General features: G+C 38.6%; 1 protein-coding gene across 1 annotated transcript in view; it reads left to right on the top strand.

Moving 5' to 3' along the window:
• Positions 1-8,379: 8,379 nt before the first annotated feature.
• chst15 (carbohydrate (N-acetylgalactosamine 4-sulfate 6-O) sulfotransferase 15) overlaps positions 8,380-19,277 on the top strand; it is a 29,034-nt gene continuing 18,136 nt past the window's right edge. The window contains exon 1 of the mRNA XM_084392774.1: positions 8,380-8,576. The gene's annotated coding sequence lies outside the window, so the exon portion shown is untranslated. The remainder of the gene's footprint in view (positions 8,577-19,277) is intronic.

The raw sequence follows: 19,277 nt of genomic DNA on the forward strand, positions 1-19,277 counted from the left end.
GCTTATTCAAAGAACATTTTCAATCAAAAAAAAAAAAAAAAAAAATTCCAAGAGACAAACACATGTGTGACTGATTCGAGGTTTTTGGTTTTTTTTTTTTTCCAGAACAGATTGCTTTCTTTCATTTGTTGTGTTGCATTCCCAATGTCTCCCCCAGGATTTCAAACATTTAGACTGAATGAGGTAATAATTTTATAGATAACACGCCTTGGACAACAGCCCTTGTTTATCTTATCACACAATTACCAAGAGGAACATTAAAATAAAAACAGTCTTATTTAATCTTTATCGTAATTTTGCTACATTCCCCTGTTGACTCAACAACTATGTCATTTTAAGATTTTATTGACCATTTGAGGATACTTGAATATAATATTGTGTTCTCTGCTGACTGAAACCTTGCAGTTTGTAGTGTTGGGGTAAAGCATTACAAGTAACTTGAGTTACGTAATCAGATTACTTAAAAGTAACGAGTAAAGTAACATATTACTTTTAAATTTACTGCAAAATATCTGAGTATAATTTGTTTTCCCATTTATTGACCTCCATTTCCTTCAACCTAATGCTTATTCATTTCACTTTTGGTGTAAAAAGGGCCTTTATATTTAGTCAAAAATATAACTTTTTTTGTTATTAAAATCTATCAATCTATCTTTCATGACCCTGTCTTAGTTTTTTGTTTATGGACTTATGTTCTGTTCCCATTGTTTCTGTTTACTTCCTTGTTCAGTGCCCTATACCACCTTGTTTGTCGCCATAGTTACCCTCATTTGTTTGTCATAGTGATTCATTAGCTCCACCCTTTCCTTGTTAGTCTTACCTTGTGTATTTAAACCTGTGTTTCTCGTTCACTGTCAGTCGATGTTTTTCTGTATAGATGCTCTTTTTTTTGTTTGTTGTTGCTTTCCTGGTGTGCTCCAGCTCTGTATTTCCTAGTTTACCCGTGTTTGATTTACATAATTTTGTTAATAGATCTGCATATGGCAAGGCTCATGTAGACATATATTGTGAAAATTATTGTGGAATGGTGAAGTGCTTGTGAACTGGGTAGTAAAAATGCTTGTGAACTGGGGAGCTGACATTTTATTTTGTGGGTAATTTAAGAAATGAACGATTTTTATTAAGGACCAGGACTTGGTCAACAGTGCTAAGTCTATTTCTTTTTTTATTTTCTACTACCGAAGGGCATGACAGTCGAAACCTGCTCAAGGGGTTCGCGCTATTTTTGAATCTGAATACGAAGCAGTCACATGACTTTGTGTGGAAACGAAGCTTCCGACGTCACAGATCACGTGGTTATGGCAAAACGAATCAAGCTCCAATATACTGCTTCAATGTATGAGATGTTTCGTTTTTTTGGATACAAGCTTCGAAGCTTTGAAGCCTCGGTGTCGAACGTCACATCACTAGTTTTTTGGACAAGTACTTTTAATCTACGCCCACTATTTGGGGGGGATGGTAATGGTACTTCTACTTGAGTATATTTTTACAGTCCTATTTCCCTAACCCTAGGACCCCTAGCCGCAATCAATATCATCTGTTTCTACTTTGAGACAAGACCCAGTTGCTCAATCTCTGATTCTGAGTTGAGAACAGACCACTGAACAAACATGAGGATGTGACAGTGTTAGTCAAATCCCATTCGTTACGGCGAATTAAATTTTGATTTCCCAGAGGGCAGTTCTCTTTGAAGAGGTGGGCTGCTGGCACTGATGGCGACACGGAGAGATAGACAGAGAGAGAGAGAGAGAGAGAGAGAGAGAGAGAGAGAGAGAGAGTGATTAGCTCTGAGACATGACATCGGAATCATGCTGCTGTAACAAACACACCAAATGACTGAAATATGAGAAAGCAAGCTAAGCCTATACAGAGTAGCTTTCCAAAAAATATACAAATTAACATTCCATATTTATACTACTGATGTTTACAAAAGGCAGAACTTTTACAAAAATGATAGATAGTTGCGTCACAAGAATGATGCTCTGCCTTATGACTCAAGTTTGAACTCCGACTCATTTTCCAGTCTTTGTCACAATCGTCGGAATCACTGTGCTATTGCTACACATTCACTCTATTGCAAAATATCAGTCAGGGGACTGACAAAGACAGAATTCTGTCAGTGTGTACAGTATATCCATATTTGAAAATGATTGCTTCATACAAAATGTATCAAGTTCCTGAATAAAAAGTACCGGTAAAACAAGCAAGTAGTTGATGAGCCAATTCTGGACAAAATGTACTTACATTTATGGGTTTATGGGAATTTTACCAAATGTGCATATTCCCGCATGGCATAGTGCCTTTCCAGTGAAATAAGCAATGCTGGGAAGTGAGAACGGATGTTTTCTGATGAATCATGAATCATAACAGAGGTCTGCAGAAAGCTCAGCAGATGTTCTCACAATTCAAAGCTCAACACATTATTTTATTGTACATTGAATTGTAATAATATATTTTTGGACATTTGATTATACTTTCAGCAACCAATAAGTTTCCTACTCTGCACTGTATATTTAAATACTCCCACAATCAGCACAGAAAATATAATAAAGATCCAAGATTTTGACTAATGAGTCAAGATAACTTTAAAACCAATGTTCAATCTCAGAATGTATACACGTGATTTAGCGGTCAGATTGCTAACTGACCAATCAGAATCAAGTATTCAGAACGCCGCGTAATGAACTTACACTTTGGCTCAATTCATGAATTAGTTTTTTTCTCTCAAAACAATACATTTTTGTTCACATCAGACTTGTATTTCTTATTGATTTGAGCAAATTCCATGTGTTTTGGCACGAAACCACTCCTTCGTTTCTATGATTACTGTTATCAGTTAAGTTGATGCACCTGTTTAGTCATCATCGCCATCTGTATCACCTGTGTTCTGTTAATCAGTGTCATCTGCGTTACAGTCTGTTCAGTCAATCTTCGTCCGATCTCCTTTGTGTGTTGCTACCAGGGGGGAAGTAAGTCGACCGGAAGTTGAAGTCGGCCGCGTGCCGCCATCTTGTAGCAGAACTTCACCTGCAGTTAGCATCCCATTGACTCCCATTCATTTTGGCGTCACTTTGACAGCGAATAACTTTACATCTGAGGCGTTTAAAGACTCCATTTGTCCATTATTTATTTCTAAAGAAACACGACAATGTATAAAATGCTCCATTACCTTGTAGCTGTTATGGCCCCGTAGAAGCAGTTTTTGTTAGCCTGGGTGCCAGCCCGAACCCCGCCCACAATATTTTTTGGTCGGGAAGTTCGGTCTGGACTCGCTCCGTTGAGGAGCTATTATGCCCGAACAAAAATTGTTCGGACCAATCAAATTGTCAGGGCGGGCTTTATACGATGATGGACAGATGAGCAATGCAACGTAATCGTCCACGTCACCAAAGAGCGCTTGATTTGAATTAGTTTACAACAAAGACGACTGCTGCTGGAGAATTGAGATTTCACGAGTTCACATTTACAAATAAGTCAGATAGAATAAATGCGTTTATAAGATTTCACACAAATAAGTCGATAGAATAAATGCGTATATGACGTGCTGTCCGAGGAGAGGGCTGTGGGCTCGGTAGCCATGCTCCCCCGTATTCCTGGTTGTGAGAGAACAAGACAAGAGTGAGGATTCGGGGTGGTGGAGGGATGCTGAAAAACTGTCAAGGAGTGTTAGGTAAGTTTACAGAGTGAATATGCTTCCTCATGCTGATAGATAGGGTAACGTTAGACATGGTATTGTTTGATGACAAGTTTATATTGGATTGATTATTTGTACGTGCTCCTCCCGAACTTTGTTTATGAAACATCATGTGTAGATTCCGCCATCGCGTCTGTTATATCGACAGCGCATTCATTTTAAAAGAGGAACAGAGAGCCGCGACATTTTGTTGGTTGAAAATATGAATGAAGAACATGCGTCATTTACTCCGTTGCTCTGATTGGTTGTAGGTCTATCCAATTGAGTGCAGAGTTTTTTTTTTTCCTGGTTTGGTTGAGACACGCCCCATAATCAAATCTCTATGGAAAAGTATCAGACTCACATTCTGACTAGAATTGAGTATGACGACGTCAGGCTAAGTTTTTGTAAAAGTAGGCTAACGATTGCGTCATAACCACGCGACTCTCTGTCGCACAGTAGAGAGATTACCGTATGGACGGGAGGAGAAGCTCGCGGGCAATCGGGGGGACGTGGAGGTAAAATGACAATATAATTAATCAGAATACCTAGCAAAAGTTGCTCCTGCTCCAAGCTCATGGACAGCTCCTACTCACACTCTCCGTCTCTGCAAGATTCGGAAGGGAATGATTCAGATTTTTCTTGGCACAGCTACTAGAAGACAGACGGGTTGCTCACGTGGTCCGTGTAACGCTTTGCTCGGTTTGAGTCTGCGCGTCAGGAAAGGAAGTGCTAAGAAATCGCTAAAAATGGGCTTCACTTGTCTCAATTGAGTTCCAATGGGGTCGCTGTGTCCATTTCTTTCACTGTCTATGGTTGCTACCTGTTCTGCTGTCCTGTTTCATTACATTAAACCTTTGTTTTTGTAAATATCTTCGTCTCCGTCTGCCTTCCTGCAACCACCCGTGGCACTACTGGGAATTTTTAGTTTACGTGTAACACATTTCTCCAAAATAAATGTTCTCTATAAATAAAAAACTTCATTTGTTTGCGTACTACAGTATTGACTTTTCAGTAAAAAAATTTTTACCTAAAAAGCTCAGTGTGACACAAGAGCATTCAGCTAGACAAAACTGTTACTTTCTGAACTAGAAACTGAATTACACTTTCAGGTAGCCTATTACTGTAATTGGATTAAAATGGTAAAACGCATGCAGGCCTACATTTAATTAACTGCCAACACATGGCAGTGTAGTACTTAACAGATACTGACTGCTACTTTTGATTCGGACCCCTGCCCCCTTTGTTCAGGGACTCATTATTCCATTTCTGTTCATCAAACTGTAGAATCTTTTTATGTTCATACAAATCTTTACACATGTTAAGACATTTGTTGGAAATCAAAGAAGTTGAAAGTGAGAGGACATTTATTTTTTTGTTAAGTATAGTATTGTCACCCCCCTTATTCAGTTTAACAAATGAAAAGTCTCTTCTCAAAAACTTCTGGACTTGATGAATACTTAGTACAGCTAAGTACAGCTATATTTTGTAGAGACTCTGATTCTTGGTTATTGTCTTATATTTGAGGTCTGACAAATGACCATGACTGCAGTCTGAGTGCTAGAAAACAGAATAATCAATTTAGAACCAATCAATAACAATTATGCAATGACTTCTGTTCAAACTGCTCATGCTTCTTTTTACCACTGATTTATTTTGGCATCCCTACTGCAGTGAATTTATCTTGTGTGATCATTTTTTCCTCCCATTGGAAAAAGTATCCGTGGCCTGCCAAAGGTATTGAGTTTTTGGTTTTATCATGTGCACGACCACTCACACCATCAATTTTAAAGCTCAACCATGGACTTTTGTGAATCCATCAAAGTGGAGAGGATTAAGGCAATGTTTATTTTATTTGAATGCTATACGAGCTTGTAGATGTATAAAAATAACTAGTGCAGTGCAAAGCTGGTTCCCTTGGCAAAAAACCATTGCATCCTTTTCTGAATGAACTATGACCGTCAAAATGTTAACCAATGAATGGGTGAGATATCACCAGTTTCAAGAAATTCAACACTTCGGAAATTTGCATATACACTCACCTAAAGGATTATTAGGAACACCATACTAATACTGTGTTTGACCCCCTTTCGCCTTCAGAACTGCCTTAATTCTACATGGCATTGATTCAACAAGGTGCTGAAAGCATTCTTTAGAAATGTTGGCCCATATTGATAGGATAGCATCTTGCAGTTGATGGAGATTTGTGGGATGCACATCCAGGGCACGAAGCTCCCGTTCCACCACATCCCAAAGATGCTCTATTGGGTTGAGATCTGGTGACTGTGGGGGCCAGTTTAGTACAGTGACCTCAATGTCATGTTCAAGAAACCAATTTGAAATGATTCGAGCTTTGTGACATGGTGCATTATCCTGCTGGAAGTAGCCATCAGAAGATGGGTACATGGTGGTCATAAAGGGATGGACATGGTCAGAAACAATGCTCAGGTAGGCCGTGGCATTTAAACGATGCCCAGTTGGCACTAAGGGGCCTAAAGTGTGCCAAGAAAACATCCCCCACACCATTACACCACCACCACCAGCCTGCACAGTGGTAACAAGGCATGATGGATCCATGTTCTCATTCTGTTTACGCCAAATTCTGACTCTACCATCTGAATGTCTCAACAGAAATCGAGACTCATCAGACCAGGCAACATTTTTCCAGTCTTCAACTGTCCAATTTTGGTGAGCTCGTGCAAATTGTAGCCTCTTTTTCCTATTTGTAGTGGAGATGAGTGGTACCCGGTGGGGTCTTCTGCTGTTGTAGCCCATCTGCCTCAAGGTTGTGCGTGTTGTGGCTTCACAAATGCTTTGCTGCATACCTCGGTTGTAACGAGTGGTTATTTCAGTCAAAGTTGCTCTTCTATCAGCTTGAATCAGTCGGCCCATTCTCCTCTGATCTCTAGCATCAACAAGGCATTTTCGCCCACAGGACTGCCGCATACTGGATGTTTTTCCCTTTTCACACCATTCTTTGTAAACCCTAGAAATGGTTGTGCGTGAAAATCCCAGTAACTGAGCAGATTGTGAAATACTCAAACCGGCCCGTCTGGCACCAACAACCATGCCACGCTCAAAATTGCTTAAATCACCTTTCTTTCCCATTCTGACATTCAGTTTGGAGTTCAGGAGATTGTCTTGACCAGGATCACACCCCTAAATGCATTGAAGCAACTGCCATGTGATTGGTTGATCAGATAATTGCATTAATGAGAAATTGAACAGGTGTTCCTAATAATCATTTAGGTGAGTGTACTTCTGTCACGCTTTATATGAGGCATCTTTAAAGTCACCATGAAATAAAAATCTATTTTTTTTTACTTTTTTTTTTTAAATATGGAATAGGCCTATTATAAATGATTTATCTGTGCACATCATTATGCTTTTAAAATTCATGTGCCCTCATAAACTTTATTTCAAATAACTTCCCCTCTCTCTCGCAGTGACATCTCTTCTCTGATGACGTGTTTACTGGCGTTGCGATGGGAAAACCTGTCACACATGAGATCAAAGCTATATAGCAAAACACAACAATCCAACAATCCAATCAATTCCCCATGGACAAAATCAAATCCTGCCCACTATTTTTCTGATCCGAGAAGTCATTTCACTTTGGATATACGCAAATACTATGGATATAGAAAGACAGTTCACTGCTATTATAGCCCGGTTAAAACCATTGGGGCGTCACCAACGGATGTCGCTCAAATGCCTCTGGGCGCAATTGGATAGACCTAAAACCAATCAGAGCGATCGTCATCGTGTAAAGCACGCCTCAACATTTCTGATTGGTGCCTCGATTTGGACGGATTCGAAATCGGCTTGAATAGCCCATTCTACCCCATTCTTTGCCAGTCTACTTGCAGAGCAAATCTAAATTTGCCGGAAGTTTGTCTGGGTTTTCCCAGACTACTGCTATTACTTATGAATTGGAGAATCGGGAATACGTCCCGCATTCTAAGTAAAAGAGCAAATCAAACTCAGTAGGCTACTATGTAGAATGTAATCCGGACGTAGGCCTACTACATCCGCCATGTTGTCATTATCATGTGACCTAAAAGCATCAGTTGTGCTTCACCTCCATTCATAAATCCCCTCCCGCCTCATGGGATAGTAAAGTGTCCATTGAATGCGCACTTCAGAATCTCATTTATAGACAAATAATACTTGGCTAATAATATTAGGCGTTGCAAATATGGCCGCCAAGTGAACAGACTTTCAGACTTTCCTTGAAAGGGACTTTGATATACGTCACAATAGTGAAGAAAAGACTTTTGCACTTTCTGTTTCATGCCGTTTTTATTTTCAATCAAAATAACTTATTTGAAGACGTGTTTACTGGCACAAGGGCGGGATCAACTTGTCTTTTTGCAAACAACAACGATAACAATTAACAACGTTAATTTCATACAGAGTAGGCTACAGGTTGTTTTGCGAAACTGTCACGAAATTCACATTTACGTTGGCTATTCAACTCACTCATTGTTATAAAAGTTATGAATGTCATATTTTCACAGAATAAAAAAGGTTACCTATCCCTCCATATTTTAATGTTTTAGTCCATTAAATATTTTGCTCTTCTGTTCAGTTTTATAATTAATCTCAAGTAGATTGATTTCATAAATAGTTGATTGGTCGGACCATAGCACATCAGTAGTAGCAGCATGCAACGTATCTCTACTGACTGAACCCCTGATGAGAGAGAGAGAGAGGGAGGGAGAGAGAGAGAGAGGGAGGGAGGGAGAGAGAGAGAGAGAGAGAGAGAGAGAGAGAGCGTTTGTGCTTGAACAGAGACAGAAAGGCTTTCATCAACTCAGTCGCTCAGAAAGTTCTCTATATCGCGGACTCAAATGCAATCACAAGCGTTCAATGGAATATTAAAGCTGGACAAGTTGTCAAGGTAAGTTTTCTACGCGAGTAATATGAAGGTATTTTTGACAAGATTGTTCAAGGGTTTACGTGTTACACGTTTGAATCAGGCTAATAGATTACCCAAACATTAGATGAGAGCGAGGCGCTTTAAAGCGATGCTCCGTCTGACACTGACTGGATGTTAGCGTCAAAAAGATGATTTCTAAAACAAGTCCATTGAGAAACGCTTCGTAAATAGCGGCTGTCATCAGGATTTTCACACGCACAATGTTTCATTGAGATCGGATGGGATGCTGCTGTGACAGAAGATTCGCTGTGTACGACCTCAGGCAAGTTCAACGGCATTATTATCCTTACAAACATTTACCATGGTAACCACAGTTTACGCTAAAATACCATAGTTATTGTTAGGCTACTCTAAAACCGTAAATTCAGGGGTCGGTTGGTAGGCTGCGATTTTCACTCTTTGTTGAATAGCATCAGACAATTTCAATTTCACCAAATATTTAGCTATTTGGCTAACTTTTGTTAATAACTAAAGTTTGGTTGTGCATTTATTATCACATTCAATTTGAGAGGTTGGATAGACAGGCACCCAGAAATAAGGGAGACAAACCAGAATGAGGACAACATATATATTTTTTAAATCAAACCAAAATCACTCAACAACACACTTAATTTTCACAGAATTTTAAAATTGACCAAATGTATATTGCCAGACGTCATAATTTATCACAGGCTTCTAAATCTTATATCAAAATGTAACTGGTTCCCATAACCAACATTCATTTTAAACATATTTCTCCAGATATTTTTTTATCACATTTTTAGCTAAAGGGGTTCATTTTTGTTTTAAAAAATAAATAAATAAAAGTTGTCCTCACCTCCACAGGTTTTAATCTTTGATCTTAATCTTAATAAAATCTTAACAAAATCTATGAATGTGAAATATTCTCTGCAAACATTTTGTGACATCAAATGGCCCAGCAAATAACCCTATAATTTAATTTAATTAAACTTTTTTCTTTTTGGTGATGGTGGCTAATACTAAGTTAGCAAGTGGTTTTGTGAATGCTAGGCGCCTGCTACCATGGTACATTTTTGGAAGGGTAGACTATTGCACTTCAGCTATTTCTAGGTACCTACAGCACAATAAACACTTCCATAATTAATCACACAGCATTTAATGCGATTAATTCATATACATGTACAAGCAGACAACATGTACATATGTAATATATAGGCCTATGTGATTTTATTTTAATAAATAAGTCAGTCATGAACAATTTCTGGTCATTTTCCAATTGATATAGGCTTTATCCAGTTCTAGAACTCCAGCGATCCCACTTGCCACCATCCAATAAGCTCCACCCCTGACTGTGATTTTAGGAACAGGGTTTAGAATGAGGGAAAGAGACTGAAGGAATGTTGTCCTAGGAACAGCAGTGGCGATTGAGAGAAGAACACGTTTCACTTGGGTATCATGTTGTTGGTATTTCCCCCATTAAACAGATAAGAAAGAAAAACGAACAGATGAGTCTTACATTATTCAACGACAACAGGTTACATCTACAATGCTTGAAACCTGTTGAAATCCATGCTGTACCGTAAAGCACCTGTTAATCAGGCTGTAGTTGGTTAATACTAATCAACAATAAATTCAGAGCAATTTAAAGTGAAGGTATATATATATATTTAATGTTGTAAGAATTTAAAGCGTTGCTCTATTACCTCAGGAAATTGCCATGGAGAGCTTTCATGTTTGTCATGGCTACTGCACTCTGGAGTGTCTAAGGCTCTGATGTATTAGTAATTGTTGGCAAAAGGAGTGTGTATTGAATGGCTGGAGAGTCTCTTCCTTAGAAAGACATTCACCAGATCATAACAGCTGCAGAATATATAACTCAGTGCTGAGTCAACATGCTATCCATACCAACAACCAAACCCTTCACCGCTCTGACCCACTGTCTGCACACACACACACACACACACACACACACACACACACACACACACACACACACACACACACACACACACACACACACACACACACACACACACACACACACACACACACACACACACACACACACACACACACACACACACACACAGTCTGACCTTATGCCTGCAAGAGCACACATACACACATAGTCTAAATGTCTAACAAACATGCATGAACATACACTCAGACAGACACACACACACATTTCAGCTTCACATGGCAAAATAATAATAATTATAATTATAGTATGAAAGGTTTGGTTTGTGAAATCAATCATATTTTACCTCATAATACTGTACTTGTCAAGAAATTTTTCTTACTCTTACAACAAAATGTGCTACTTTGTTTTTTCCCTTTTTAAACAGGAACAATTCTGTTTAAATAAGTGAATAGTGTTTCTAACTATATGTTACATTCATTCACTCTGCATTATTTTCTAACTGTCATATCGAAAGACTCCCAATGTAATTTTCTTATTACATGTCAAATTTTATGTGTCATGGTCATTGGCCAAATATTTTTTTTGTTACACTTGGCCTGTGATTAGACAAAAATGGATAACTTGACTTTTTACAATCATTTTTATCATCATAACATTACATAAAACTATGCAACTTCTCCAGGAATCCCATAATAGCACATTTGTGTATAAAAGGTGCTTTTCATATACTGTTTCTATTGCTTTCAGCAGTAAGATGAAACTCAGTAGTGGTCTCAGGGTCTCTCAGACCTCACAGCTCACACTATAGGGCTCAAGGCCTTTATTAACATTTCTCTTCCTTTTTCTTCTGAGAGCCACAAAACTTGGCCAGACAGGCAGACAGATGCCCTTTGGCTTCTGACATGGAGCTGTGTTTGTGCGTCTGTTTGTGTGTGTGTATTTCTGTGAATACCTCCTTCCTCCTACCTATGTGTGCGCGTGGATTGTTTGTGCCCAGCCCCTGGCAAACCCCTTTTTCATTGTTTAAAAAAAAAAAGAAAGCTGTCCCCAATAACCTTTGGGGGAAAATAAAAGGGGATGAAAGTTGAAAAAAAAAGCCAATGAGAAACAATTCAGTTATTTATGGCTCATGTCATCTGTTCACTGGCACGATTTATGCTCTATAAAGGCTCTCCATTCTCTCTTTTTGCAATTTCATACCCCAGCAAATCAGATATTACACATCTTTGAATTTTTATTAATGTGAGGCCTACACGAGAAAGAATGATCTTTTAAAAACTTTGAAAGTAGATTAAATCCAGTACTGTGAGGAGAACGGAGCTCGTAGTCACAAGGGCTGGATATCTCATGAACTAAGGCTTCGAGTCAAAAGTCCAAATGGCTGATTCCAATCAGTTCAAACCCTTTATCAATTAGAATACATACATATGTAACACTTTAGTTTAGGGTCCTATTCTCACCATTAAGTACTTACTTATTAGTATGCATATTACTAGAATATTGACTGTTTATTAGTACTTATGAAGCACATATTAATGACTTTTCTGCATGACCATATTCTTTATCCCTTAATCCTACCCAATACATAGACTAAACAACTACTTTACTAACTATTAATAAGCAGTATTTAGGAGTTTTTTGAGGCACAAGTCGTAGTTAATAGTGAGAATTGGACCCTGAACTAAAGTGGTAACCCCATATGAGGTAAATTAATACTCTTATTCAGCAATGACACATTAAATTGATCAAAAGTGACAGTAAATACTTTTAATGTTACAAATAAATGCTGTTCTTTTAAACTTTCTATTCATCAAAGAATTCTGAAAAAAAAAAAAAAATAGCATGGTTTTTACAAAAATATTAAGAAGTACAACTGTTTACAACAATAACAAATGTTTCATGATCACTAAATCAGCATATTAGAATTATATATTAGAACAGCATATTAGAACATATAGGCCTAAGATTTCTGAAGGGTCATGTGACACTGAAGACTGGAGTAATAGCTGCTGAAAATTCAGCTCTGCCATCACAGGAATTCATTTCATTTTAAAATATAAAAAACAGAAAACAGTTATTTTAAATTGTAATAATATTTCACAATATTACTTTGTTTCATGTTCATTTTCTTTATGGACATTTTAATTTGCTTGTCTTTGTTCCTGTGTTCCTGCCATCATTAGTTGTCATGGGCTGTCCAAAATTGCCCCCTATACCCTTAAATATGGCACTATTTGAGGGGACAGCCATTTGTAGCGGTGTCCGAAACCACAGTGGACGTTATCGAGTGCATCGCAACTATGAGTGTACAACAGATGAATGCCCAATGGCTAGAGAATACCTATAATGCACTATGAGAGTCACGCGCCGAACAAAGTTCTGCGTTTGACCAGAAGATGGCGTCCGCAGCTAAATCATCCATCCATCCATTTTCCAAACTGCGCTGGTCCAATGTTGCTACAGTATAACAGCATACAGGTATAAATTCCGTTTTAGGTGATTATTAAATTAAATAGAATCGGGCATTTATATAGCGCTTTCATATGTACTACTGTACACCCAAAGCACTTATTATAAATTAAAGTTTATACATAGTTTCCTACTTTTGGAACTGCCAGTTTGCTAAGTTCCAAATTATTTTAAACAGCAAGCACAAACTATGCAAAAGCGGCAGCCAAAATCGGTGTCCGAATTTGCTCACTTGTTTTCACTCACTCCCTCGAGTGAACATTATTGGTGGAGCAATGTAGGGAATAGTGAATGAGGGTATAGGGAGCGATTTCGAACACAGCCATGGTTACTAAGTATGTTACTAATTAGAGTACACCTGTTTTGTATCTGGTTCATTTGCCATGGTTTGGTATTTAAGCCCTTCAGTTATTTCTGTTCATTGTCTGGTGTCGTTTATGTTGAGTCACAAATTGTTACATTGATTTTTCTGTTATTTTATTAAAGTTAATTAACTTGACTATTTGAAGTACGACTACTCTCTATTTGAAGTACGACTACTCTCATCTTCATCTTTGTGAACTAACTCGTGACAGAACACCAGACTAGGAAAGGATTTATAATGGATCATGCAGCCAAGTTTATTGTCCTTGCCCGTGATGGGCTTCCGATGGACTCTTCTGCCAGCTCTCCCAGCGCTCTCACTTTGATGACGAGAAGCTGAAATCGCTCTACTGGATTGGAGCGAACTATTACAGCCAACTTACCTGATTTGGGAAGAGGAACGTGGAGAGAAGCCATCCTCAGATGTCTACAGTGCGTCTACCCCCAGTTAATGACATCTCTTATGGCCACTGCAGACACACAGCCCAGCCTCACCGCGGTGACAGAACCTGAGCCCACCACAGACCCGATGCCGGAGCTGATACCCACCACAGACAAAGAGCCAGTGTCGATGCCCGCTACGGAGCCAGAGCCTGTGGGGATTTTAGTGGAGTTAGAAGAGGATGATCTCCCACCACTGATCCCAGGCAGTCCCAAATCTGTTTCACCCCCAATCTTCATATCGTCATTGCTGCTGGTTCCGATCATCACTAAGCATGTGGCATTGCTCAGCACCAGGACTGTTTCGTTGCCCAGTGCAAAGACTATGCCATGGATGAAACTCCTGCCATGCCTCCCACTCCCGCCTCCTCTGCCGGTCAGTCCTTCTACCCAAATTTGTTGGCTCTCTCCAGTCCCTCGTCTCATCCTCTGTTGGTTCCACCCTTCAAGTTGGATTCGTCGCGGATCTTTTGGCCACCAGCTCTGCCTTTGAAAGTGGATCCCCTGGCTTCATCTCAAGCTTTTGATCCTGTTACTCCACTTGGCCGTTAACCGGTTGGCTCCACCTTGGCTCTTGGCCCCCTTGGCTCCACCTGGGACTGCTGTCCTCACGACTCCACCGGGCTCCCTCGTCCCCCCGGCTGCAACTGCAACTTGGTCAGACGTTGCTCTGCCTGCGCCATGGACTTCCGGGCCTTTCGCTGCACTTCGTCTCTCCTCCCCTAAGGATCCGCCAGGCTCCGCCTTCCCTCCGGCTCTGCCCTGGTCCTCGGTCGCACATGAGTTGCCCCAGACCTCCGGTACCCTGGTTCCACCTCAGGTGTCTGTCGTTGTGGCTCTGCCTAGGCCTCCGGATCCTGCGGTCTCATCCAGTCCTGACATCGCCTCAGCTTCGCCCGAGTATCTAGATATCTTGGCTCAATCGCTGGTGGTCTGGCCCTGGCTCCTCCCACCATCTGATCCGCCTTGGTACACTCTCCTGCCACCTGCCCTGACACTCCCTTTGTGAAGACCTCTACCTCCTTCTACCTCCGCATATACTGGACTTGTTTCGGCATCAGGAGCTGTCTTCCGGAGGAGGGGAGTGCTGTCACGTTTTGGCTTTTTCTTTATGGAAGTTTAGTTTGCTTGTTTTTGTTCCTATGTTCCTGCCACCATTAGTTGTCATGGTTACTTTGCAAATATGCTAAATTCAGCATTCGTGAGCATAATGTCTTTCAAAAACATTATATACCATTACCAACCCCACATTTTTCAGTAGTGTGTATATATATATCAAATGTACATTTATAAATAAAAATAAGTAAATATATTAAGATAAAATAATACAATTCCATACATTTAATAAAAATGACAGCATTAATGTCAAAGTTAATTTATGTCATTTGAGATGCACTTCATCCATATGACAAATTGTGAACTTGATTTCTTAAACTGGAATCATTCTTTGTTGTGCTGGCCCTCTTTGCAGGACTCACAGCCACTGCAGTTGAAGTGAACCTCATGACAACAATGAAGATGTTTGACTAAAATATTTAACTCCACACTTCACCTTTTGTTAATTGATAACCTAGTCAGCAAAATATTTGGCCATCCGTGGTAATATAAACTGATGTCGCCTCAAGCCTTGTAGTGTATTTTAAGACATGCTAACATTCCTACAAGTACAGAGGACCGTTAGTGCCATTGTGGAGTCATTTATATGCAGCATTAACTTGCATGAGTGCTTTTGCTAGTCTTAATGGTGTCGGCCTGAGTCGTATTAATTTCTTGTGTTGTGTTAGCCAGTCATAATGGTGTAAGCCTGTCTGAAACTGCCAAATAGGGAGATGTGTCTGCCTGCTTCAGTGAGCTATAGTGAGCTTGTGTTAATGGTCTGCTGAGTTCAGTCATAAAATATTTCTGGTAACTCTTAAGTGACCTTGTGACATTTACTGTAATGGACGTGCTACTCAACCCATGCAATACTTGTTTCCTGTTTATTGCCTAATTGCTTAATTTGGGGCTTAAACTAATTAAGTCAAAGACAGTGCTTTGCAAGGACTGCTTCAAGACTTTGATAGTATGGATTATCACCAGAGAGATGAAAAGAAGCATGAGGGGAAGTAATTTTCAGGATGATGGCCCATTCCACCAGAATGATTCATCATGCAGGGCGCCTCGAGGGTTACGTTGCTTTACTTTCTGAAAATATGAATACATACTGTACATTAACTCTTAAGCACAAACTATTCCTAATTTTTTTTTTCATATTATAAGCTTACATAAGTGCATAAATGTAAAAAAAAAAAAAAAAAACTTAAGTGAGCTGATGTTATGTAGGCTACTTCCTGGCTGCATTACTCTATAGCTTCTGTATAAGAGTAAATCTGAGGAAAGTATTTCATTTATGCATATCCCTACCCAGTATTTGGCTCAGTGGCTTAAATGCTCATCCTTTTATTCAAAAATTAAATCAAATTAAATAAAAAAATAGATCTTGTTTTGCAGTTTTTCTGTGCATTTCTATGCTCTTGTCATCCCTAACATAGTCTCAGCCACAGACGGCACACCCACGGACCACCCACAGTCCACTCTCTGACCGTCTGATGCATATTGGACACAAACCTGCAAAGTACTTTCACAATCTGGCAAGCTATTATCTGATTGGCTGGCCTTGTGCAGTTCAGGGCACACAGTTGTTGTTTTTTTAAACTCGGTCCGTCTGCAAACAGTCATGTTTACAAGTTACCAGATTCAGAAAGTGCTTTTTAAGGATTTACCAAAGTTGATCAAGTTATCAAATATTAAAAATGTATCTTAATATTCCATTTTGTTTAAAAACAAAACAAATAAAAACTAAAAAATGAAACTTTTAAAATGCTACACGTTTAGGCATGTAAATTTAAATTTAAATGTAGACATCAGAACATTGTAACATAAGGTTACAGTTTATTTTAAAGTGTCCTTGTGTAATTGTACATTTAAGTACCGAGTAATATTAGTTAAGTAGATGTACTTAAGGGTTAGGATTAGGGTTTGATTTGGGGTTAGTTGCATGTAATTGTGCTTAATTTACTGTTATTACTATAGTAATATATATATATATATATATATATATTCCCTCTTTTTTTGTTATAGTAAAGCAAGCAAAGTCGGTCAGACATTCTCAGACTGTTCTTCACTATAATAAGCTGTAATAAGGACCAGAACTCTTTTTAATCAGAGATCTGGCTACACGAAACTATGCAAACCACAAACAGCGAGACATTGGCCTTCCCAGTGCCCCCTTCCCCCAATGCAGTGTATTTATAGCACCTGCACTAGTGAATAGGTATTATCAACAGGCACAGAATTAGATCAGATTAAGTCCTAATATGATTTTACTTGAGGCGTCAGGCCCCCTGAGGCTCAGTCCTCAGTTCTGCTTTCATGTCTATTTGGAGCAGAAACATAAATATTGTGCACCAGTATCAATGGAGGGAGGACGGCCTCTGAATGCTGGGCTGAATGAGTTCACATCTCCACCTCTCTCTTCTGGTCATCTGTGCCAGGAGCATTGGTCTGCTGCCCTCTTTAATGATGCATGGAACATTAGCCAGCCACTATCCAAAGATAGGACGAGGCCGATGGCATTCTCTGATCAAAAGAGGCTGCATTGTTTGGGTTCAGAATAGCATGGTCTACTGAGAAAGGGGAGAACAAAGTGTGCTGTCTGTCGAGTTTGTTTTCTAAAATTGTTGCCACAATCGTAATTTGTGATTGTCACAAATGACATTTTTAGGTCTTTTATATTCAAGCACAATTCTGCCATGCATGCATGGAGTGATGGGAAAGCAGATGGCGTTAGAAGTAATATAGTACATACAGGTTTATTTGACATTTTTAATCATACACTTTATTTACAGTATTATGTTCATTTAAAGATGGGGTTTTCAAATTGGGGTCAGGAGAGCACAGGCGGCTGCTGAAAAACTCTTTTTCATTAAACATTTCAGTGAAGATACATACGATAAATAGATAGATGGATAGAAAAAAGTTTGAAAAAGTAAAAAAAATTTTTTATAAATGAGAAATCATGATTAAATTGCAAATAGTTTGTGAAAAAATGATTATACAGCATTACTCAGTAGGTACAAATATAACTATTTAAAATAAAATAAAAATAAAAATAACTTCCAGAATTATTTAATTTAGGATTTTATAAGATATGTTATATTTAAATAACAACATGTTGTCTTTATAATATTAATGGGACTTTATACTGCACATGAAATTACTTTATACTGCCTTTATATTTTTGCAAAGGAATCTCTTGCACAGAACAAGGCTTTTACTAAACTATAAAAATACAAAAAGATCAATGGAAACACATAAAGGAAGGAAGAAAACAAGAATATAGTGTGATAGGGAAAACCTTGAATGAAAATGAAAGCTGCCTTCCATAACCTGCATTCGGGGGTGGAGAAACATAAAAGAATAGGATGAGAGAGAGAGAGAGAGAGAGAGAGAGAGAAAAAAAGCAAATGAAAAAAGGATTCTTGGAGTTATTTGTAGCTCATGTCTGTTCATTCGCACAACGGATACTCTATACTGAATCTCCCATCCTTCTATATTCAATTTGTATCTCAACTCTTCATATCGCAAGTCCCAGGCAGCAGATCTAATTAAAAATCCAGTCTAATACATCATTTATTTATGAGATAAATTCAAGTGGCTGTTATCTGACAGAATATGCGTGACTTCGCATTTTTATGCACAACTGCACTGCTGACATTTGCTACATATTATCCTTGTGAATTTTCCTTGTGGATGGTAACAAAGAACAGGCTATTGATTAAATGGCAAGAGGAACTTGGATCTATTGTTGTACTGTCTGGGTATCTGGGACATAAAAGGTCTGGAAAGAGCTGTCCTGAGTTGCCCGTCAAGCACACAATAGCATTGTCAGGAAACACGTAACAGTTGAACAGATGACCATGGAAGTAGTAGATGTTAAAGATTGATTCTGATAATTCTGAAGGTTTCTTTTGTCTTTTTACTAAAAAACTATTTACATTAGTTATTTAATTAATTTTTTTAATTTTTTTATTTAATATATACATTTTAATTGTTATTATATTTGTATGGAAGCTTGTTTCTGCCACTGAATAAAAAATAAAAAAGGTAATTGTGACTTTTTATCTAACAATTCAGATTTTTTTTGCGCCATCTCTAACTTTTTCCCAGAATTGTGGTTATAAACTCACAACTGTGAGTTATAAAGTCTGAATTTTGAGATATAAACTTGCAATTCTGAGAAATAAAGTGGCAAATCTGACAAATTAATTCTAAAATCTGTGAAAGATACTGATGTATAAGGGTGCAATCATCTTGATAAAGATGGTTCAATCCTTTTCTTTCTTTCTGGTTTCTGTCTTTCATAATCTAAGAAGTGTGTATTCACATAGGCTGCTGAGTGAAGCACCTGAGGGAACTTCTCTTTCTCTCATCTCTGTTGTTTAATTACACTTCTTTTCTTCTGCGCT

The sequence above is a fragment of the Rutilus rutilus genome (genome assembly GCF_951802725.1).
Source record: "Rutilus rutilus genome assembly, chromosome: 21".
Taxonomy (NCBI): Eukaryota; Metazoa; Chordata; class Actinopteri; order Cypriniformes; family Leuciscidae; genus Rutilus; species Rutilus rutilus.